General features: G+C 40.9%; 1 protein-coding gene across 2 annotated transcripts in view; it reads left to right on the forward strand.

Moving 5' to 3' along the window:
• Nucleotides 1-476: 476 nt before the first annotated feature.
• The window catches only part of AURKAIP1 (aurora kinase A interacting protein 1), a 154,942-nt gene continuing 132,446 nt past the window's right edge, over nucleotides 477-22,972 (forward strand). The window contains exon 1 of one of the 2 annotated variants that reach the window (XM_044063182.1): nucleotides 477-634. The gene's annotated coding sequence lies outside the window, so the exon portion shown is untranslated. Of the gene's footprint in view, nucleotides 733-22,972 lie in introns of both variants that reach the window. The other variant, XM_044063184.1, reaches the window with a different exon arrangement.

The following is a 22,972-nucleotide window of genomic DNA, read 5'->3' on the forward strand; positions in this document are numbered from 1 at the left end:
GAATAAGCTATTATGTAGGCAAAAAAGTTAAGTTCTATTGTTTGTACTGACCGTGGGTATGTGTCGGCCTGTAAAATCTGATGTTTGTCCCGAAAATGTCCCACTTTGGCCATTTGAAAAGGTAGCAACCCTAGTCAGTACAAAGGTTAGAACTTATCTTTTTTTGCCTAAATAAAAGCTTATTCTTGTAGCATTTTAGTTGCTTATTGTGTTTCTTATAACATTTAGGTATTTTAGATACAGAATAACTGTTTTATGCAACTATTACATAAAATATAGGAAATAATTTTGTCCTAAAATCTCAGGACATTTGCCATTTTTACATTTTTTTCTCAGGACACAACTGCCCAAAGAGGGACTGTCCCTCGCAAAGTGGGACAGATGGTAACCCTAGTTAGGAAAGAAAGTTCCCCCATACCACTGCATGACAGACGCTTCAACAAACCCGGAAATAGGCTCGTTTCACTCTATTTTACGTCATCAACTTGTTCCCAGTGCCGTTGGAGCTTGCATTTGGTAGAAAAAATGGACGTATATGAGACTTAGAGTTCTGATGCTGTTATAAAGTATATGATACTCACGTTAGGAAGGGGCGCATAAAAACAGTCATTTTAAGGACTAGAAACGTCTCCCGGTATGCAGTATATTTTTTTCACTCTACATTAATCTGGACTGTGCATGCTGGTTTGAAAACAGTTTTTCGGGCATGCGTAATAACGGTGTATGATAAAGGTCAGAAGTTATTTAAGGAAAATACAATTTTATTAACGTAAATGAAAAATATTTTGTTTTAACATCAGAGAAAACCCCTATGTTTTTACGATTCATCTTTAAATTGTACATTGAGAACACTGATTTAATCTATCCAGTATTGGCTGTCTCCCTAAAAATTAAAAATATGGCTGATGTTAATATTGGGGATAAAACATGTAATCTGTCCGGTATTTAGCGTAGAGGGTGAACGCTGTTTCCCTTTAAGAGTGTGTTTGTCACCGTCTAGTGCAGTGTGCTTTTTAGAGTGGGTGTTAGTGTCTGTTATTATATGATTTGCTGACTACTTCAGTTGTTGACATGATAGCAAAAGTGTATTGTTATTAACTCTCCTGACTCCTGTGTGTTTGTATCTGGATATCCAGTTAGTAAAGCAAATCTGACTTCTTTTGAGGAAGCCAAAACAATTTGTTAGGGATTGTAGCATTTGCGGTAGAGCTCAACTCTTTATAAGGTTATGTCCAGTTTACTGTGCAAATTACTGGAAAGCTTCATTTTAGCTTTGCTTTCAGATTTGATAGTATTTGGACAACAACTGCCAAAATGTATTTTGTGAAAATGGTGTGAAAATGGAGCAAAAATAGTGTAATATAAAACCACACCTAAACAGACAATGCCAAAATGAGAGTAATATGAATGAAAGCGTCACATTACTTGTAACATCTGGAAAGCGTCACATTACTTTTACTAACATCTGGAATGTTGATAACCTGGCAATATGTTGGATATAGTTGAACCATTATTGCATTGCTCCTGGCTTAACTGTAAGAATGTGCAAGTTGTTAGATTTTCTTAATCTGGCTAATGATGGTGCATTTAAGGTATTTTATTTATTTTATATTTGTTTACCAGGAAAGTCTGACTGGACAACCTGTCCTTTTTTAGTGGAGGCCTGGGGAGAAAAGCTCCACATTAATACATAGAGAATTTAAAACAGTTAGACTGCTTGGACAGTGATTAACATGTGTGTCTATCTGTATATGTGTGTGTGTAATATATATATATATATATATATATATATATATATATATATATATACACACACACACACAAATAATTGACTGAACAAAGATCTAGAACACACACACACACACACACACACACACACACACACACACACACAATCATTGGCAGTGTAATGTTTTTGCAGTATGCAGTCATTGCAGTACATTATATTTACAGTAAAATAGCCAAAACACAGTGAAAAGTAATACGAAATTGCTTCTCAGGAGGCCAGTTGCTTAAGTGATTTTGTGTGGCCAGAGTAAAAAGTACAGAACAAATAAGATGTACAGTTGTATATAGCAATTCCTAAGGGGGGGCAAGCTGCTTAGAGATGACTTTTCTTATTCTGGGTTAGTACAAGAGCATATCCGTGTATTAGCTAAATATGTTTAATAATATTTTTGAATTGTGTAATGCTAATTGTAGTTTTTATCTTTAGGGGCAGAGAATTCCAGAGTTTTGGTATGTAGTTGAATTCTCCAGCTGTGTTGTTAGTTTTAGATAACTTTAATAAAGATTTGTTACTGGAATGCACGACACGATTAGTAGAGTAGGGTTGGAGGAGGTTAAGAAGGGCAGGTGTTTTGTCTGGTTGCTAGAGTAATCGCTGGGCCATGGTCAGTTGGCTATATGCTATTAGACTGGGCAGCTCTAACCAATGAGTTTTTGCTAGACAATGATGTGAATTATAAGTAGATTCTATGGCAAACTTAGCAGTTTTATTGTAGCAGGTGTTGAGTTTGGAAGTCTCATTTCTTTACGTTTGCTAGTATGGGAGATGCATAGAGGAGGGTAGAGATGAGGTGAGTTCTAACAATGGTGGCTTTTGTATTGTTTTTTGCTAGAAATTTTTATGTCTATATAAAAAGCCAAGTTTTTTGTGAACTAACTTTGACTGGTCTATGTGTATGTCAAATTTCCTGTTGCTGTCCATGATTACACCAAGGTGTTTGGTATGAAATACTGGTGAGAGAATTGTATTTTTAGCTTCTGGTGTTTAAGCCGTGCATTTGAGCGGGTTTCTGCTTGTTTATACTGAGCTGAATTGAGATGGGCTACCAGCCACAACTCGGAGTTGAGATACCAGACGGCTTCTGAGCTTCCCAAAAAACATAAGTTGCCTGTTTTTTACTTGATTATACTAGTTATTGTCTGCTGCCTAGTTTACTACTGTATTTTAATACTGTGTACTAAACTGCACTGTTGTACTGCAACTGTCTGCCTTACTATGCCTGTTAAATTGTATTTCATTGCTGTTTTTCACTGTTTGCAAAGCGCACTTTGCTATTTTCACGGTTTTATTTTAAATGATTGCTGGTACCTTTCACTGTTTGTAAAGCAATCTGTTCTACTTGTTCTTTTTCCTGCCAAGCAGGGTTTTTTAAACAGCAAACAAATCCATTATTTAACTCGTTCTTTAGAGTCTCCTTGCTGTTTTAAAACATTTTTAGTGTCTCACTGCTATTTTTCTGTTGTGTTAAACATTTCTTTAGTGTTTCCTGCCTAAATTTGTGTAGCTAGTAGCATAGTCAAGGTACAGGTTTGCTGCATCTGGGTCTGCTTGTAGTGTCTGTCTGTCATGAGCACATTTTCCAGACCATCTTTGATTGGAAAGGGCCCTTCACTCTAGTGAGAGAAGTGTGCTGATTGGAACATGTCTGGTGAAGGGCGGTTGTTCTAGGGCTTGGACTAAGCACCCTCATTGGTCCTTTTGAGCATTTTTAAAGTTTTTTATCTTCCGGTATTTAAACCCTGCATTTAAGCGGGTTTCTGCTTGTTTGCGTGTCACGCACAGCCACACAATTTTGCTCCATAGCCGGCCAGGTAACTTCGACCATTTTTCCCATTGCTACAGCTGTAGCATGTTAGTGTAGTCCTCATCCTTTAGTATCTTTCCAGTCTAAGAACTAATGTTAGTGAGCTGTGACCTATTAAACTGCCAGCAAACCCTCCCCGGCAGAAATATCCATCTACTGAGCACCTCCTTGAGCAATCCTGAAAAGCCCTCCTTTCTGGTAACAGTTCTTCAACCTAACCTTGTGCACTGTTGGACTACCCTTCTTTCTCCTGCCAACCTTATTGACTTTGGTCTCCTGTGGCAGTGTAGCAATTGCCTCATGTACACTGACAATCCTCTGTTAATAACACATTCTAGTACAGAGTGCGAGAGATGTATCTACACCAAAAATCTTGAATCTTGTGCTCTCACACTTGAAACAGTAACACTGAAGAGATTGTCAAATCGCCCACCACTACTCATGCAGATAGTACCACTACTGATGTACATAGTACGCATCAAACACAAAAAACATACATGGAGGTTGTCTCAAAAAAATTACCGAAACACCAGAGAGCTCCAAAACACAAAACTGCTGCAACAAACACAGTTCCCATTGCACCCATGACACACAGCAACACCAGTGTCTCACCTACCAAGCCCATAAGGCATAACACTCAAAATAACAAATTTTCTTGTCCATTGGAGGCTCCATAGTGAAACACGTGAATGTTCTCCTCACCAGTTTAGACAAGGAGAAAGTCGCAGCTGCTTATCCGGTGCCAGGGTTTGTCAGATCATGCATGCATTCAGGTGTCCCAGCGACAAATATTATTATAACTCCATCATAGTTAATGTTGGAGTGAATGACCTGAGATGCATCTCAGTGGACTATATGAAGAGACACATGATTGAGCTTTCTGAGTACGTGTCCCAGGCAGGTATGTCCCTAGCCTTGAGCAGCATACTACCCTCAACTTAGAATGATGCCACACTATAAACAAAAAATTGTTGATTTCAATAACTGACTTAGTTTTTGCTGTCATTCAAAGGAGATCCAGTTTCTGTTAGCCTGGGAGGCCATTGTCGATAAACCTTGCTGATTTGCCAGAGAAGATTTGCACCTGGCACCACTAGTCTTTCGGCTACTGGTAGAGGCTCTAAAATCGCCCATAGTGCCTTTTTTAAGGCAAGGTCTTGAAAACAAACTTACCGACGTGAAATTTGTCAATCATAACAAATTAAGGGTTGTGCTCTTAAATGCTAGGAGGTTTCCTGGAAGTATTTCTGTTACTAGAAGATTTGCAGTCAAAGAAACCTGGTTCAAGTCCTCAGAAAGTACCCCGGCTTTGCAAGGATTCAGTGCCTTCCACACCTTTAGACCGCAAAACAAACGTGAGAACCAAAGGAGGTGGTGTCTAGTTAGATTGGACAACTCCATGGAGTTACTCCAAGTTCAGGTTACTGTGGGTAAGACCTCCATTCAAGTCATAGCCAGTTGTAGATCCCCATCCATGGGTCATGATACGCATGAAGTCTAATTGACCAGACTAGAGTCCAAATATTGCCCAGCACTCTGGTTATGGGGGATTTCAATTATTCCACCATCAACTGGGAAACCTACTCTAGCCCTGCCTCACTAGCGCAAAAGTTCCTCAACTTTTAACTCAAATGCGCTGGAAGCAATTGTTCAAACCACGACAAGAGGAACAAACATACTTTACCTGGTCTTCACTAACATGACAAATAGATGCACTACCGCAACTGCCCGACCCTCAGTTAAATCTGACCACAAATCAGTCACCTTTGAGCTGGCATTAACACCAGAACTCAAAAAGGGTGAAGTCAGACTAAAAAACTTCATCAAGGCAAACTATACTCTCCTAGGGGAAGGTATAAATACATTCTGAGCCCCACCCCCAGCTGGAAGTGGTAACTGCACTACACTGAAGCTTACACTAAATCCCTGTACAGTCACTTGCATAAGTGTATATACTCAGCTGTACCAGAAAGAATCAAAGCTAGAGCCCCAAGTAAAAACAAGCTGCCATGGTGGACATCCAGCATCAACAAACTTTACAATAAATGCAAAATGTTGCTGCCTGTCCAAGAAAACAAAGGCGAGACACCAACGATGGAAAAGCACCCTCCTTAGCCTCAACAAGCAAATAAGACAACTTGTCTAATCTTCTAAGGGCCTGTTTGAGAAAAACTGAGCAAGCACATCCAAGGATAACCATAAGGCCTTTTACAGTTACATACGTAGCCTAAAAGGTAGGACCCAGCATGTGCTGAACTTGTGACCAATGGTGTCTCGCACAGTGACCCTGCAGAGATAGCAAACCTGCTAGTGGTAGATTTGGTGAAAATTTCAATCCCTTATCCCCTCCAAACTTATAATGAACATTGCCCCCAATCCCCTCCCCACCCTACATATTTGAAGAGCAGGTCATTAAAGCCTTGTCCGACGTGAAAAACACAGCCTCTGTGAGACTAGACGGCAACCCACGGTGTCTTCGAAACAAGCTAAAACTTGAACTGTCATCACCATTAAGTACCCTATTCAGTCATAGCCTAACCACAGGCTTTGTTTCTGTGGAATGGAGAATAGCAACAGTTATTCTCCTCCACAAAGGTGACCTAGGAATAGACCTGGGGAATTATAGACCCATATGTCTCACCAGCCTCATTTGTAAGGCCATGGAATGTATCCTTATGGACCTCCTTAGTAAAGACATAAGTGACCTCCAAACCCTGGATCCAACCCAATTTGGCTTCGTCAAGGGCAGATCCTGCAAGTTAAATTTGGTGGAGTTCTTCAAAAAATGTGATCAGGGCCATTGACGAGGGCAAATCAGTGCACACAGCATACCTCGATTTGGCAAAGGATTTTGACACAGTCATACACTCGGGCATAATTGATAAATGTTTACATTTCAGTTTTTCTAAGATGGGTTGTCGGCTGGCTCACAAACCGGATGTACACTATCAAAGTGGGTGACTCCACATCAACCAGCAGACCTGTCACCAGCAAGGTGCCACAAGGGTCAGTGCTGGGCCCCATACTGTTTGGTATATACTTCTCAGAAGTTCAGGCCAAAACTAAGGGGTCATGGCTGGCCAATTATGCGGATGAATGCAAACTAGGTGCAATTACTGAAGCCCCAAATTATGTCTGTATACTTCAGGAGGGTCTTATGCAGACCAATGATTGGTGCCTTAGTCATGGTCTCAAACTGAATGTTTTTGCTAAAGGGAATGATTATGCATTGCTTTGCAATGTCCCTTCACACTATCAAATCAACAACAATACCCTAAGTATCTATGAAGTGGTGAGGGATCCGAGGTCGCGAGTTGACTTGACCTTAACTTTGACCGCTGTGTGTCTACTGTAGTAAGGAAGACTTTCTGCGTAGCACACTTGATTAGTAAAAGGCATTGCCTCTACAGCAAAGGAGGTTATAATCCCTGTGTACTCATCACTAATCAGGCCCATAATTGAGTATAACTCCTGTTTTGGCATGTACCGTACAAAGCACCTGCAGCAATTGGAAAGACTTTGGTGGTTTCTAACAAAGAAGATCAAGGGACTTTAGTTTGTCTGTGTAAGGCATGTGCTGTAGTCCCTGACATTATAGTCTGTATCGTATAGACTGCTTAGGAGAGACTTATGCCTGGCCTACAGAGCAATCTCAGACCCAAACCTAATGAATTTGCTGCACATAGTAAAACTGCAGCATATTTGGAGTAGGCTATAGTTCATGTGAAATGGAGCACCTCTATGACACTGTTCAGAATGAACCTGGATGAGTGGATGGAGCATGGTAAATTTTTACCAGGGATAGTGCCCACAACCCTCCTTCACATGGGCTATCATTACTAAGTACAATCCTGGGTATTGACTAGAGTGTCTATGGTATTACATTGGGATGAAACGGGTTTGCTTGAAATGACCTGCAGATCGATAGCCTAGTAAACTCCTGTGATCATATTTGTTGATGAGATGTTAACGGATGGGGGGGGGGTGGCTCTTGTGGGTTGAAAAAGCATTAGCTTAGTCTTGTTGGAGTAAGTATGAGCTGAGCATTAGTTAGCCAAGATTCTACTGTGGTGAAGGATTGCTGGTTTATAAGTTGGAGTTGAAGTGTGGGAGCAGCACGAATAAGAGTTGAGTCATCCGTGTACTGGACGAGGGGTGCCTGCAAGGTAGAAGTATAACGATTGTTAGTAAATGGGGTGAAGCGTAGAACCCAGAACCCTGGGCAACTACCAGAGTGACTCACTGAAGAGGACAGAGATTATGTTGCCATTTTACAGCTTGCTTTTTGACTGGCCAGATAATCCTGGAACCATGCTATTGCAGAGTGGTTAAATTTAAAATCTGAAAGAGCTGTTATGAGTTTGTTAGTGTCAAAATCTTTGGATAGGTTGTAAAAGATGGAGAATGCTAGTTTGTCGTCATTTCTGTGCTGATTTAACGGTTTTAGTAAAGGACATCAGATCACTAGTAGTGCTATGTTTGGGGCAGAATCCATGCCGATTTGTTAGTTAAGAGAGAGTTTAGTAGATGAGATTGAATATATCTCTCTAAATTTTAGATAAAGGTGATAAGATTGTTCTAAAGTGATAGTTGGGTAGTTCTGCTGAGGTAGCAGCTTTATGCAGTGGGATGATGTGATATTTTCAAAATTAGTTGGCATTGTTTGGAGATGGATCAATTTAATACGGATGAATAACAGGATATGAGATGGCTTCAGCATAGACATTGAGATATTCGGCAGGTAGATGATTAGCTGCTACAGTTGTTGGCTTAAGCTTGTTTAGGTTGTTTTTTTATAGTTTCTGTAGGGACAGGTTGGAAGGTAAAGGTATTGCAAGTGATAGTTGGGTAGTTCTGCTGAGGTAGCAGCTTTATGCAGTGGGATGATGTGATATTTTCAAAATTAGTTGGCATTGTTTGGAGATGGATCAATTTAATACGGATGAATAACAGGATATGAGATGGCTTCAGCATAGACATTGAGATATTCGGCAGGTAGATGATTAGCTGCTACGGTTGTTGGCTTAAGCTTGTTTAGGTTGTTTTTTTTATAGTTTCTGTAGGGACAGGTTGGAAGGTAAAGGTATTGCTGTACTGATTTGTTGCTAAGTGGGGTGGTGGAGTTGTAGAGCAGTTGCCATTTGTAACTGCTAAGATGGTGTCTGTGAAATATTTATTAAATTGTATTTAAAAGCTGTCTTTAGTATTGTTAGTAGATTGGGAAGGTGTACTAGCTTGACCTGGTTGTAGGATTTTTTTTTTTTATTGCTGACCAAAACTTTTGAGGGTTATTTTGATGTTTTGCTTGACCATGTAATGATTTATTTTGTTGTTTGACTTATTTTTTGGCTTTGTTTCTTAATTCTAGATCAGCCTGTTTTATTTGCTGAGGTTTTGTTAGTGTGCCACATTTCCCATGCCTTATCTCATTTTTAGTTGTGATCTTGTTTCCTTGGTTAATCAAGGTGCAAAGTTGGATTTTATTCTTACAGTCCATGGAGAAGCAAGATTGTCCTTGATAAGGAAGGTGGAATTAAAATTAAAAAAAAATCTGTGTTTCTGTAGAGGGAGGATTGTGAGTGGTGACCCCTGTTACAGTGTTTAAGGGTGGATATGAAGTCTTTGGGGGGAAATTTTATTTTATTACAAATTTGGTGGTAAGTGTTAGGTTTCATTGGATTGACATGCTCTCTGACCAGATAGGTTGGGTGATGGCCGCTAAGGGTGTCTGTGAGATAGCTGGAGTGTAAAGACGGACTGGGTCTGTTAGTTAGAATCCATTGCAGGATGGACTTGTCTCTTGGATATTTTGTCAATCCTAGTCGGAAACTGAATTATTTGGGAGAAGCCATTAAGATTTGTATGACTGGTACACCTGTGACACACAAAAGGTCATCTGATTGTTTCTTGTGGTAGGGAGTTTGTCCACTAGAGAATTTGTTCTACAGTGGAGAGGTTGTTGCTGGGGGATGTAGGCACCAGCTATATTTAAATGTTCTAGAGTTAGTTAATAGTTTTGTAAACATTATTTCTGCAGTATTGAAGTCGGGGAAGCTTTGATTAGTGGATACCACATTGAAGTTATTTTTGAACAGAATGGCTATGCTGCTTCCTCTTTTTTTTGTTTTTCTTGTCTAACCTAAGGATATTGTATCCCGGAGGTAATATTTCATTATTGATAATGTATGGTTTAGCCATGATTCTGTTATTAAAGCAATATCAGGTGAGTAAGACCAATGGTGGCATGTAATTCATGTACCTGTTAATACTTCTGATGTTAATATTTAGTATTGGTAGATCAGCTCCTTTTCTGGGAAGGTTTTAACAACTTTGTTGTTGAGTGATGGGCTGGGAGGGGGAGTAGGCTGCATTAGTTTTGGGTCCAGGGTTTGGGTGTATATCGCCACTAAAAATGAGTTTAGATGCTGTGTGTGTAATCAGACTTAGGAATTTTGTCATAGTTTTATTGTATTTTATGGAGATGGATGAAGAAGGCTTGAGAGAGAGAATAATGTATGAAGCCTGATATCAGGATAGTTTTGGGTGCGATTTGTTCAGGGGATAGGAAGGGAGTGGTATGTGTCGACATTGGGATTTTTGGATAGATATGATAGGAAGTACAATGGGCTGTTATAAGAGTAATGAGAACGGCAGAGTATATGGCTAGCATGTAGATTCTGGTAAAATTATTTGTGTGTTTTATGTAATATTAATTTATGTAATTTTATCTGATCTTAAAACTAAACTACTCCTTTTCAGTCCCACTCGTAAGTCCAACCGTCACCATAATATCTAAAAATGGGACCATTGTCGCCCCTGAAGCCCAAACCAAACTCCTGGGAGTTGTAGTAGACAATAACCTTACATTTGATGTGCATGCCAATCAAACCATAAACAAAAAACATGGCTACCTTTACAAGCTCAAACTTTTCCTCACTCCTCTTGCAAGAACTGCTATTGCCCGTTTTCATCTCCTATCCACCCTTCTCTACACCTCCCCTCTACTCACAAACTTGCACAAAGTAGAACTTAATAAACTATCCTGCTGTTACAACTACATTGCTAGATTTGCCACTGGTTCCACTTATAGGACACACCACTGTCACAACCTAAATCTTCTAGGGTGTCTTGAACTACCTTCCCTACTACAGTTTAACCAGCTCATTGTAGCTCATAAAGCACTCTACCACCCAGATAATACACCAGCACTCAAAAATATCATCAGCCCATATAGTAACCTCAAACCACTTCGCTCATCCAGTAGACTAATGGTCCAAACATTCAAATCAAACCACTCTGCTGGGGACGCCATGTTTTCCAACTCGGTTGGCAAAACTTGGAACCAACATTCTGCTGTCCTCACTCTAAAAAACTCACTTGTACTATTCAAAGAAAGTCTCAAAAATATTTTAAATCCCACTGGCTATGTCCTTGCTCCAATCCTCACAAGCATCATCTCCATGACTTAAGAGCTGTACCACAATTGTATTATGCATTCTAATTGTGCTAATGTCGGATTTTATAATTGTATCTTGTACCTTGTTGCCCCATACTTTTATAATGCTCATCACCTGATGTTAATGCTAATGCTAATGAAGTTCACAGATGACTGCAAACTAGGAGACATAATCGAAACTCCTAAATAATGTGGACATCCTACAAAAGGGCCTCACCGAGACAGATGCCCGGTGTCAAAGCCATGGCCTCAAGCTCAATGCCAGAAAGTGCATTGTCATCCGAGACTCTATAAACAGTGTGTCTGCTGTATTGTATGCATCACTTTTCTGTTTTTGTGTGGAGCTTTTCTCCCAGGGCCTCCGCTGAAAATGGGCATGTATCCAGTCGGACTATCCCTGTCAACGAATGTAAAATAAAATAAATAAATATGCAATATAGAAGCAATTGTGAGGATTTGAGAGTTTCTGAAAATGGGGCCTGGCTTTTAGAGGATGGGTAACCTATTCTTGTAAATATGTAAAGCTAAATGATGGGTTGTAAAGGTGTTCATAGGTAGATACTAGGCTATTGGCCCTAGGGCCTATATAAGCCTAGCCAAAAAGGTACCCTGGCTTTCACCACCCAAGAAAATTATTTTCCTGTGCCCTTGTCAAGCAGAGCCATGGATATGATCCCCGGGGTGAATTTCCTATTTCCCATCCAATCATCAAGATTTTTCTTGAAGAGTGCTAATGAGGATCTTTGTTTGATATAAATGGGTAGTTTGTTCCTGAGTATGGGAAGTCTCTGGGACAGGAATATATCCTTCTAGCATGTTCTGTTTATTGTGGTGACAAGGTTTAGGTCCTTGGAGCATGTAGCTCGGAGGGATTGGGATTTCTTTAAGTGGAGTATGTCCAACAGCTCTGGGTTTGACATAGGTTTGTATGTTAGGCAGAGATCGCCTCTGAGTAGGCAATATGTAATGGAGTAAAGCTGAAATTTTTTGAGGCGGTCTACGTAGGGCATCTGTTTGTGGCCGGTAATCCTCTTTGTGAAGTATTTCTGCAGCCTTTCCAGTTGTTGTAGATGTCTTGTGAGGTACATACCAAAAGGGCGTTGTACTCATGGATTTAATGAGTGATGAGTAGAGGGGAACAATGACCTCTTTACCTTTTGTGATGAGGTGTGCCACGTAGAAGGATTTCCTGACTACTGTCCACCTGTGTCCCAAGGTCTCATCATACTTTCAGTCTTAAGTAGACTACCACCTATGTGGTAGTTTATGGCTACAGAATTTTTACCAAAGGGGATGACAATGCACTTTCTGGCATTTAGCTTGAGGCCATGGCTTTGACACCGGGCATCTGTCTCGGTGAGGCCCTTTTGTAGGATGTCCACATTATTTAGGAGTTTCGATTATGTCTCCTAGTTTGCAGTCATCTGTGAACTTCATTAGCAAAAAGACCTGTGTTAGCCTGTATTTCAGAGAAGTAGATACCAAACAGGAGAGGACCCAAGACTGAACCCTGTGGTACTCCACTTGTCACTGGTCTGAAGTCGGATTTGGAGTCTGCTACTTTCACAGTGTGGGTTCTGTCAGTGAGCCAGTTGGCAACCCATCTTGTGACATAGGGATTTATACCTAGTTTAGTGAGTTTATCTATAATTCCATAGTGGGGGATGGTGTCGAAAGCCTTGGCGAGATCTAGATAGGCTGTGTGAACCACCTTACCCTCGTCTGTGGCTTTGGTGACTGCTTCAAAGAAGTCCATAGGGTTTAGGATACCATGATATGCCTTTTACAGTCCCAAACTGGGTGAGGTACAGAGTTTGGAGATTACCAATGTCTTTGTTTATAAGTTCCATGGCCTTGTAGACCAGGCTTGTCAGGCTAATGGGGCGGTAGTTCCTGGGGTCCGTGCTGCCCCCCCCTTTGTGGAGTGGGATGACCATTGCTGTGCGCCATTCAGTGGGCACAAAGCCTGAGGTGAGGCTATGATTGAACATGGTACACAAACTACAGAACGAACTGGCACCCCACCTATCTGTCAGGATGTTGGCAGTATCAATTGGTTCTGTATATTTAGTGCCATTGTGCTGTAACTCGGAGCAGATCTGAGTGTTGCCATTGAGATTCGTGACATAGCTATAGAATGCTTTGTGGTTGTCTTTAAAATCAATGGCGGTTTTGTTTTCGTAGCTAGCTTTGGAGGATTTTATGAGGGATCTCAGCTTCTTACTGAGGGAGTTCCTCCAGTTATGGGATTTTACTCTTTTTTGCAACAGTTTTTTTCTTCTGTTGTAGTTTGATTATGGCAGGGGACCACTAGATTGGCTTCCTTTTTTTGAAAGATAGCATCTTGGTTCTGTTGGGGATCCATGCACTTGTGCAAGTGCTTGTAAAGTGCATTTGTGTAGGATTCAACAGTCGTACTTCCATTGTCCGTCTGCATGGGTGTCGTGAAGTTTGCCACTTCTGTCTTGAGAAGAGTGAAGCTGGCTTTGGAGAAATTTTTTATGGTGGTTTCCCTAATGGGGGGTTGGGGGTGGGATGTAGAAGTCAAGGGTGATTAGCTTGTCTGATCTGACCAACGAGGAATTGACCTCTGGTGTGGAACACAGGTCGCCCATGTTGTTAATGACAAGGTTTAGGATATTGCTGCCCCTGGTGGGGGGGTGGATAAGTTGATCCAAGGCATTGGAATTTATGAATTTCAGAAAACGTTGAGCAATGAATATGGACACTCCTCCGTCTTTAATGTTTCGGTCCAGGTTAGGTGGCCTGGTAATGCAGGGGTGCTCTCTGGAGCCTTGAACCAGGTCTCTCACTGCGCAGATTTCGATGTTCTCTATTTTAAGGAGTGCCTCGAGTGAGTGCATTTTGAGGTTTAGACTTCTAGCATTACCCTCAGATTTTGTTTGCTTGTACCTGTTACGGTGGTGAATTTGTCATTTGAACCTTGCCTAAAAAGGCATTATAGGGATGGCAAGAGCCGTAGCCAGTATCCGGAATCCCAAGGGTGACAGGTGCAGGCCATCTCTGGCAAAGCATTGTGGTCTGTCAGTCATGTCATCCCAGGCAGACAGATACTGGATTCCCTTAGAATGACACCAGAAGCTTAGCCAATTGTTGAAGTCTGTCATTTTGTCCTTGTACTGTGGTGGTATTCTGGGTGATAACAGGATGCTACTCAGGGCTAGGGTCATACCTGCCTGTGCTACAAGATTGGAGAGCTCCTCCATGTTTCTTTTCATGTAGTCCAGGGAGGTACATTTCAGGTCATTCACACCAACATGGACAATGACAGAGTCATATTTGTACTTGTTGTGGAATGAACAGAGTGCGTGCGTTATGTAGCGGATCCTGGCACCCGACAGGCAGCTGACAGTAACTTTCTCCTTGTTTAGCCTGGTGAGTGGAACATCAGTGTGCCTAACTATAGAGTCACCTGAGACTAGAGTGTTTGGTATGTTATTCCTTATGGGCTGTGGTTGAGTGGCACACTGAGTTTGTGGGCTCTGTGTCATTTGGGTTGTGTTGGAGGGTGGAGGTTGCTTGCGTTTCTGCTTTGGATTGTTTCATGTGGGTTTTTGGCTTTAATTTGTGAAGAGACCATTTATATTAGGAATGGAGTTGATTAAGTTGGACTGTAATTGGTTAAGGGGAGAGCTAATGTTACTGGTTGGTTGAGATTGTGAGAGTGGTTAGTTAACTTTAAATGTAGGCATAGCAGGGTGGATTGGATTTGGGGGTAGGGGAGCGGAGAGAGCCCTAGTAGAGATTTTTTTTTTAATTGGTCCTGTCTAGTATGCCTTGTGGTTCAACAATCTGCTACAGTAGTGAACAGCAGGTCAGTGTCCTTATAAAGTATATTGACTTTCACATTGCATTTTAAAAATAGTTAATATGAGGCTGTAATTGTTTAGAGCTAGGAGAAATTTAAAAAAAAATGGAGGAACACCAGATAGCTTATGGCTAATGGAGGAGGGAACCGAGCTAAAAGGAGTCTGAATAGTGTGCATACCACTAGCTAGAGAAGCAGATTCATTTATATATGCAGAAGCCACAGCAGTGACCCAGATAAGTAAGAACATATAAAAAATGCAGGGTTTGATTCTAACCTCAGATCATTGGCTAGACTTGCGGTAGTTTGCAGACTGATAGCCTATGAATACATAACTGAGGAGAGAACACATCATGGATTAGGCAATGCAGCAATACAGCTTAGTATTTACCTATGAATATATAACTGGGGATAGAATACGTCATGGGTAGTTTGCAGGCTGATAGCCTAGTATTTACCTCTGAATATATGTAACTGGGGAGAGAACACATTGTGGATTAGATAACAAACAAAATAAAGTAGTACATACAAAGAAAAATAATTAAAGGGGAGAGCTGGCATAATATTTAAGGTCTTAACCTCACAGATAAATGTACAGAGTGTAATTCTGCCCTCTGAATATTGACTAGGCTTATAATAGTCTATAGACTAATAGCCTGATATTTACATATGAAACTGTATACTTTACCCTGAGATACAGAGAGGTTTGTTTATCCAAGTGGGCAATTAAGGGAATGCAGAATTTGTGTGTTCCAAATACTTGCCAGTGTACATACATCCTACATTGTAAGAAGGCACCACCCAGAACTGAACTGTTCTTATGTCATAACAAGTATGTATTTGAGACGGTGTACATACATCCTACATTGTAAGAAGGCACCACCCAGAACTGAACTGTTCTTATGTCATAACAAGTATGTATTTGAGAAGTTGCCACTAAGTGTCAGTTTTAGCCATGAAGTGTCCAAATTGTCAAATGAAAATACTCTTCTAAAGATGGACCTTTGTTTTTCATGTGCTGTTTGTATTAGTAAATGGCTCATTTTCAGTAATGGACTATTCTGTTGCAGTTGATGTCTACCATTTACCACGTGTGACTTTGAACTTGCTATGATGTCACTATCTACTGATAACTGTGACAGGATTTTTGTGGCCAATTAAAAATCCATTCATATGAAGTGACTTCTAGCAGTGATAGCAAATACTGCATTTCATAGCTGCCATCTGCAATTTGATATCTTTTTATTGTATTACTATTTCTGTATACTTGGACCTGTATTATATAATTACATGTCATGTGGTATTCCTGTTACAAATGGTATAGCACACGGTAGATTAATTCATTTAATTTCAGTACAGCACATGGTAGATTTAAGTCATTTAATTTCAGTATACATAAGGGTATTTAGCTTAAGGGGAGGGATGCATTATAGTAACGTGTCTATTTCTGTAAGTGTTTATACAGGTTTCGACATAATTCTGCTGGCTACGTACTTCCATGTTAGTAAAGCATATGGTTGTTTATTCACTGATCCTGGATGTTTGCATCTGGCCATCAGGCTGGTAATGGCGAAATGCAAATCTAAATCCATTAGCTGAAAGGGTGATGCCCCCCCCCCCTGCTTCTGTAAAGCAGGGCAGTCCCCTCTCACACAGAGTATTAAACTTTTATTCTGCAAAGTAAGGGTAGTTCCCTCATCATAACTTAGATGTATACGTTCCTGTTTGTGGCTGTTGTTAATTATGTAGGTGGACTAGCCAAGTGGCTCTGTTCAGCCACAAACCAGGCCCACAACCACTACAGTGATTAATATATTACATTGGATAGCTTGGTAAGTTACAGTAATATGTGTCATCATACAAGCCTCGGTTAGTTATATTTGTAGACTAATAGGTTATTATCAAGGTCGTTGCTCTAAGAATAGTTAACTTAAAATGGTTTAATTGCTCATGTTGCCATTTGGTGTTTTGCAGTTATAATTTGGTGTTTTGCAGTTGTAATCGGTGTATCTCGAACATTTCCATTAATTTATTAAAAACTTCAACTTTTAATTAATTAAAAACTTCAAATCAAGACCCAAGAAGCCTTTACATCCAACCTGGCTTACAAACTCCCATCTAATACTAAATCCTAAACAGACCCACGTTATGCTCTTCCATCCTTCCAAAGCAGCAGCACCTACTCCCCCGTTCTCTTTCTGCATCAGATAATACCCCTATCTCCCCGTCACACAAACCAAATTACTAGGGGTCATTATTGACAGTAATATCTCCCTATAGATAAACTCACTAAACTAGGTATAAATCCCTGTGTCACAAGATGGGTTGCCAACTGGCTCACGGACAGAACCCACACTGTGAAAGTAGCAAACTCCAAATCTGACTTCAGACCAGTGACAAGTGGAGTACCACAGGGTTCAGTCCTGGGTCCTCTCCTGTTTGGTATCTACTTCTCTGAAGTACAGGCTGGTATCTACTTCTCTGAAGTACAGGCTAACACAGAAGGTCTTTGGCTAATGAAGTTTGCAGATGACTGCAAACTAGGAGCCATAATCAAAATTCCAAAAAATATGGACATCCTACAAAAGGGCCTCACTGAGCCAGATGCCTGGTGTCAAAGCCATGGCCTCAAGCTCAATGCCAAAAAGTGCATTGTCATCCCCTTTGGTAAAAACTCTGTACCCATGAACTACCACATAGGCGGTAGTCTACTTAACACCGAAAGTGTGATAAGAGACCTTGGGACACAGGTGGACAGTAGTCCCTCCTTTGATAATCACATCACCACAGTAGTCAGGAAATCCTTCTATGTGGCACACCTCATCACAAAAGTTTTCTCATCCAGGAAAAAAGAGATCATTGTTCCCCTCTACTCGTCACTCATTAGACCCATTGTAGAGTACAATGCCCCTTTTGGTATGTACCTCACAAGACATCTGCAACAACTGGAAAGGCCGCAGAAATACCTCACAAAAAGGATTACCGGCCTCAAACAGATGCCCTACGCAGACCGTCTCAAAAAACTGCAGCTTTACTCCGTCGCATATCGCCTACTCAGAGGTGATCTTTGCCTAACACAGAAAGCTATGTCAAACCCAGAGCTTTTAGACATGCTCCACTTAAAGAAATCCCAATCCCTACGAGCTACACGCTCTAGGGACCTAAACGGAACATGCTGGAGGGATAGATTCCTGTCCCAGAGACTTCCCATACTCTGGAACAAACTACCTATCTATATCAAACAAAGCTCCTCATTAGCACTCTTCAACAAAAATCTTGATGATTGGATGGGAGATAGGAAATTCACCCCAGGATCACTTCTGTAGCTCTGCTCGACAGTGGCACAGGAAAATATTTTTCTTGGGTGGCGAAAGTCAGGGTACCTTTTGGCCAGGCTTATACTTATATAGGCCCTAGGGCCAATAGCCTAGTACTTACCTATGAACACCTTTGCTCTAAAACAACTTATTCTAGCTCACCAAATACTGTACCAGCCTGACAGAACTCCAGCCTTACAAGACCTAATCACCCCCCTACTCCAGTAACCGAGAACTCAGATCCACTAACAAGGCACTAATTGCAATCTCCAAAACCCATTACAGCCCTAGTGACTCCCTGTATTCTAGCAACATTGCCAAGACTTGGAACTCCCTACCACTACAAATCAGGTTACAACATAACAAAACCATCTTCAAAAAAACAGTTTATTTCCTACCTAAACAGCTGCTGGACATGCAACTGCCTAGCACCTAGCTGACATATTCTAACTCCTTTCCCCTACCCACTATCCAACCTCCTCTTTAAAACTCCCACAGATGCACTGTATATTATCACACGTTACTTATGACTAAGTTGAAAAGCTTTCCCTTAAAATGTCGGTGCACTTCATATGAACGTGTCTATATTCTCCTCCTTTTTTAGGTTTTCCTTTTTTGTCATCTTCAGTACATCTTCAAGATTATCTCTACTAAACATACTGTTTGAACAGCAATCTTATGTTACCACTTGCTATACTTTTAATTGCATGTCTAAACCACTATGCTTATGTAAATATCTTATGCAGTCATATGTTATTGTCTGCTGTATTTTTATAACTGAATGTGTAAACTACAATGCTCATGTAAATTTCTTATGTATAGTATGTTAGCAGTTCTGGAGCTTTTCTCCCCTGGGCCTCCACTGAAAACTGACAGCTCTGTCCATTCGGACCACCCCAGTAAACAAACGTAAAATAATAATTTGCTGCTAAAGGATACTTTTTTAAGTGTGATTTGAAACCTGTGTAAGGTTCATATTTCCTGCAGTTAATAGGGTCTGTCTTTGAGACTGCTTTGTCAGATCCCAACAACGGTCTTCTCAGCGTTAGGACATTTTTCATTTTATTTATTAATTAACTTGGGTAGTGGACTTGAACCATCATGGATCAATTTCAGTCACATTCCAGATTTTTCTTTGGGAGTAGATAGTAGTCATTGAGAGCTTTGTTGCTTCCATCCACTAGTAACCAATATGTTCTCCATAGAAAGTGACAGTGGTAGGTTTTTGAGTTGTCTGTACAAGTGAATTTACAAATCTCTGTGGTTGGGAGTATTGGAGACTGTAAAGTGGTGACTGGGGAAAGTGTAGTTAAGCAGCATAGAATGGTGGTCTGCAGGATGATGTTGATGATCAAGAAGTGGAGGAGGAGTGTGAAAGTGGTACCAAGGATTAAATGGTAGAAGTTTAAAAAAGGGTGATTTGTGAGGTGGAGTTCAGGGAAGAGTTAAGACGGGCACTGGGAGGCAATGAGGAATTACCGAATAGCTGGGTAACTACAGCAGAGCTAGTAAGGGAGACTGCTAGGAAGGTGCTTGGTGTGACATCTGGACAGAGGAAGGAGGACAAGGAGACATGGTGGTGGAATGAGGAAGTACAGGAGAGTATACAGAGGAAGAGGCTGGCGAAGAAGTGGGATTGTCAAAGAGGTGAAGAAAGTAGACGAGTATAAGGAGATGAGGCGCATGGCAAAGAGAGAGGTGGCGAAGGCTAAGGATAAGGCGTATGGAGAGTTGTACGAGAGATTGGACACTAAAGAGGGAGAAAAGGACCTGTACCGATTGGCTAGACAGAGGGACAAAGCTGGGAAAGATGTGCAGCAGGTAAAGGTGATAAAGGACATTGAGGGAAATATACTCACAAGTGAGGCGAGTGTGTTGAGTAGATGGAAAGAGTACTTTGAAGGGCTGATGAATGAAGAGAATGAGAGAGAGAGAAGGTTGGATGATGTGGGGATAGTGAATCAGGAAGTGAAGCAGATTAGCAAGGAGGAAGTAAGGACAGCTATGAAGAGGATGAAGAATGGAAAGGCTGTTGGCCCAGATGACATACCAGTGGAAGCATGGAGGTGCTTAGGAGAAATGGCAGTGGAATTTTTAACCAGATTGTTTAATGAAATTTTGGAAAATCAGAGGATGCCCGAGGAGTGGAAAAAGTGTTTTGGTACGTATCTTTAAGAATAAGGGTGATGTGCAGAGCTGCAGTAACTACAGAGGGATAAAATTGATCAGTCACAGCTTGAAGTTATGGGAAAGAGTAGTGGAAGCTAGGTTAAGAAGGGAGGTGATGATTGGTGATCAGCAATATGGTTTCATGCCAGGAAAGAGCACTACAGATGCAATATTTGCTCTGAGAGTGTTGTTGGAGAAATACAGAGAAGGTCAGAAGGAGTTGCATTGTGTCTTTGTGGGCTTAGAGAAAGCATATGACAGGGTGCCTAGAGAGGAGTTGTGGTATTGTATGAAGAAGTCGGGAGTGGCAGAGAAGTATGTAAGAGTGGTACAGGATATGTACAAGGGTAGTGTGAGGACTGCGGTGGGAGTGACAGATACGTTTAAGGTGGAGGTGGGATTACATCAAGGACCAGCTCTGAGCCCTTTCTTATTTGCAGTGGCGATGGACAGGTTGACAGATGAGATTAGACAGGAGTCCCCGTGGACTACGATGTTTGCAGATGACATTGTGATATGTAGTGAGAGTAGGGACCAGGTTGAGGAGACCCTGGAGAGGTGGAGATATGCTTTAGAGAGGAGAGGAATGAAGGTCAGCAGGGCTAAAACAGAATATATGTGTGTAAATGAGAGGGAGGGTAGAGGAATGGTGAGGATGCAGGGAGTAGAGCTGGTAAAGGTGGATGAGTTTAAGTACTTGGGATCAACAGTTCAGAGTAATGATGAGTGTGGAAGAGAGGTGAAGAAGAGAGTACAGGCAGGGTGGAATGGGTGGAGAAGAGTGTCGGGAGTGTTTTGTGACAGAGGGGTACCAATAAGAGTGAAAGGGAAGGTCTACAAGAGGGTAGTGAGACTAGCTATGTTATATGAGTTGGAGACGGTAGCATTGTCGAAAAGGCAGGAGTCTGAGCTGGATGTGGCAGAGTTAAAGTTGTTAAGATTTGCACTGGGTGTGACTAGGATGGACAGGATTAGGAATCGGTATATTAGAGGGTCAGCGCAGGTTGGACAATTTGGAGACAAAGCAAGAGAGGCCAGATTGCGTTGGTTTGGACATGTGCTGAGGAGGGATGCTGGGTATATTGGGAAAAGGATGCTAAGGATGGAGCTGCCAGGTAAGAGGAAAAGAGGAAGGCCTAAGATAAGGTTTATGGATGTGGTGAGAGAGGACATGGGGGCGGTTGGTGTGAAAGAGCATGATGCAGAGGACAGGAAGAAATGGAAGCAGAAGATCTGCTGTGGCGACCCCTAACAGGAGCAGCCGAATGAGGATGATGATGTGGTTGGGAGTACAGCAAATTCAGCACGATCACTGGAAGTAAATATTCCAATTCTGATAAAAGGTTTTTGTTTTGGTAGAGCGATTTGGAAATATCAGGATACTTTTGTCATTTTTTTCCTCTTTTGTAAGCATTAAAAAAAAAAAAAAAAAAAGGTAAGGTGTGAGATTTGGTTGCTTTATGTTTGCAGATCTTTAAGACCGACAGCATTATCTGTATGTGAAGTCCTGTCAAAAATGTACATTTGGTGGGATAATTGGAAAAATATGGTAAAGAAAAGCCGGCTCTCTTATGTAGGATATCTGAATTGGTGGTCTGCCTAAGAGATGGACATTGTGGGATTTTGGCATACTGAATTCTGCCAAAAACCCTCTGAGAGACCATAGGATAGCACGGTTTGGTTAAAAGGGAGGGATTTACGCTGACTCCATTCGGGGGGATTGACAGACAAGTCTGTTTATTGTGCTGCGCTGTGTTAATATTTTTAGCATGAGTATAATACTTGGATATTTACATATTTTAGGCGTTTTTCTGTGCTATCCTTTAGCACCCCTTGTATAGAATGGTGATGGAAATTGATTTGGGGTAGTCTGTGGAAAGATATGCCTTGAAACTTCATTTTATAATTGATGGACACGCTGGTATAGTCTGAATAGTTAGGGGTATATGGAACAAAGCACCCCCTTTAATTTTTGAAGCATTTGCCATTTTGCTACCTGTCAGATGCAGTATTTCTCAGTTCATATACACGAACACCTGAGTGGTAAAGAAATTGTTTTTAGCCATGTGTTTTACTGCCTTACTTGAATTCTATTTTGAGAGATTTTTGGCCCAAGAGTTGCAAAGATCTTGTTTGCATCATCTAGTAAACTGTATTTTTTTCCGTTATGTCATCCATTTCTTGCTGATATGGTGACGTGAACCACGGTAGTAACAGCCCCAGAAAGGTACTTTTAATTTTGTAATTATGAACTGTGGTTGTATTTTCATATCTGAGGCAATTAAACATTTGCTTTGTCAGGCCTTTAATATCTTGATTAAAGTTTTAAACTGTTTCCCACAAGCTGGGGTTTAGTGTGTGGAACTGGTTAAATCATGTCCCTGCATGGCTATCAGAAAGGTGCAATTCAGACTTTGTGACAAGATACACCAGTATGAGGGCAAGACTGTAGTCTGGAATCTAGGAAACACTAAAAATAAATAGAAGGAAATAAATTTCAGCTTATAGTTTGTATATGTTTTCTGTTTAGGTACACATACATTTTCACAACACTGCTGTGTTAGGGAAAGGCTATACAGTTAATGTTTTTCATTATGTTTTTATATTC

The sequence above is a fragment of the Protopterus annectens genome, chromosome 2.part1 (assembly GCF_019279795.1).
Source record: "Protopterus annectens isolate FY-2018-M chromosome 2.part1, PAN1.0, whole genome shotgun sequence".
NCBI lineage: Eukaryota > Metazoa > Chordata > Ceratodontiformes > Protopteridae > Protopterus > Protopterus annectens.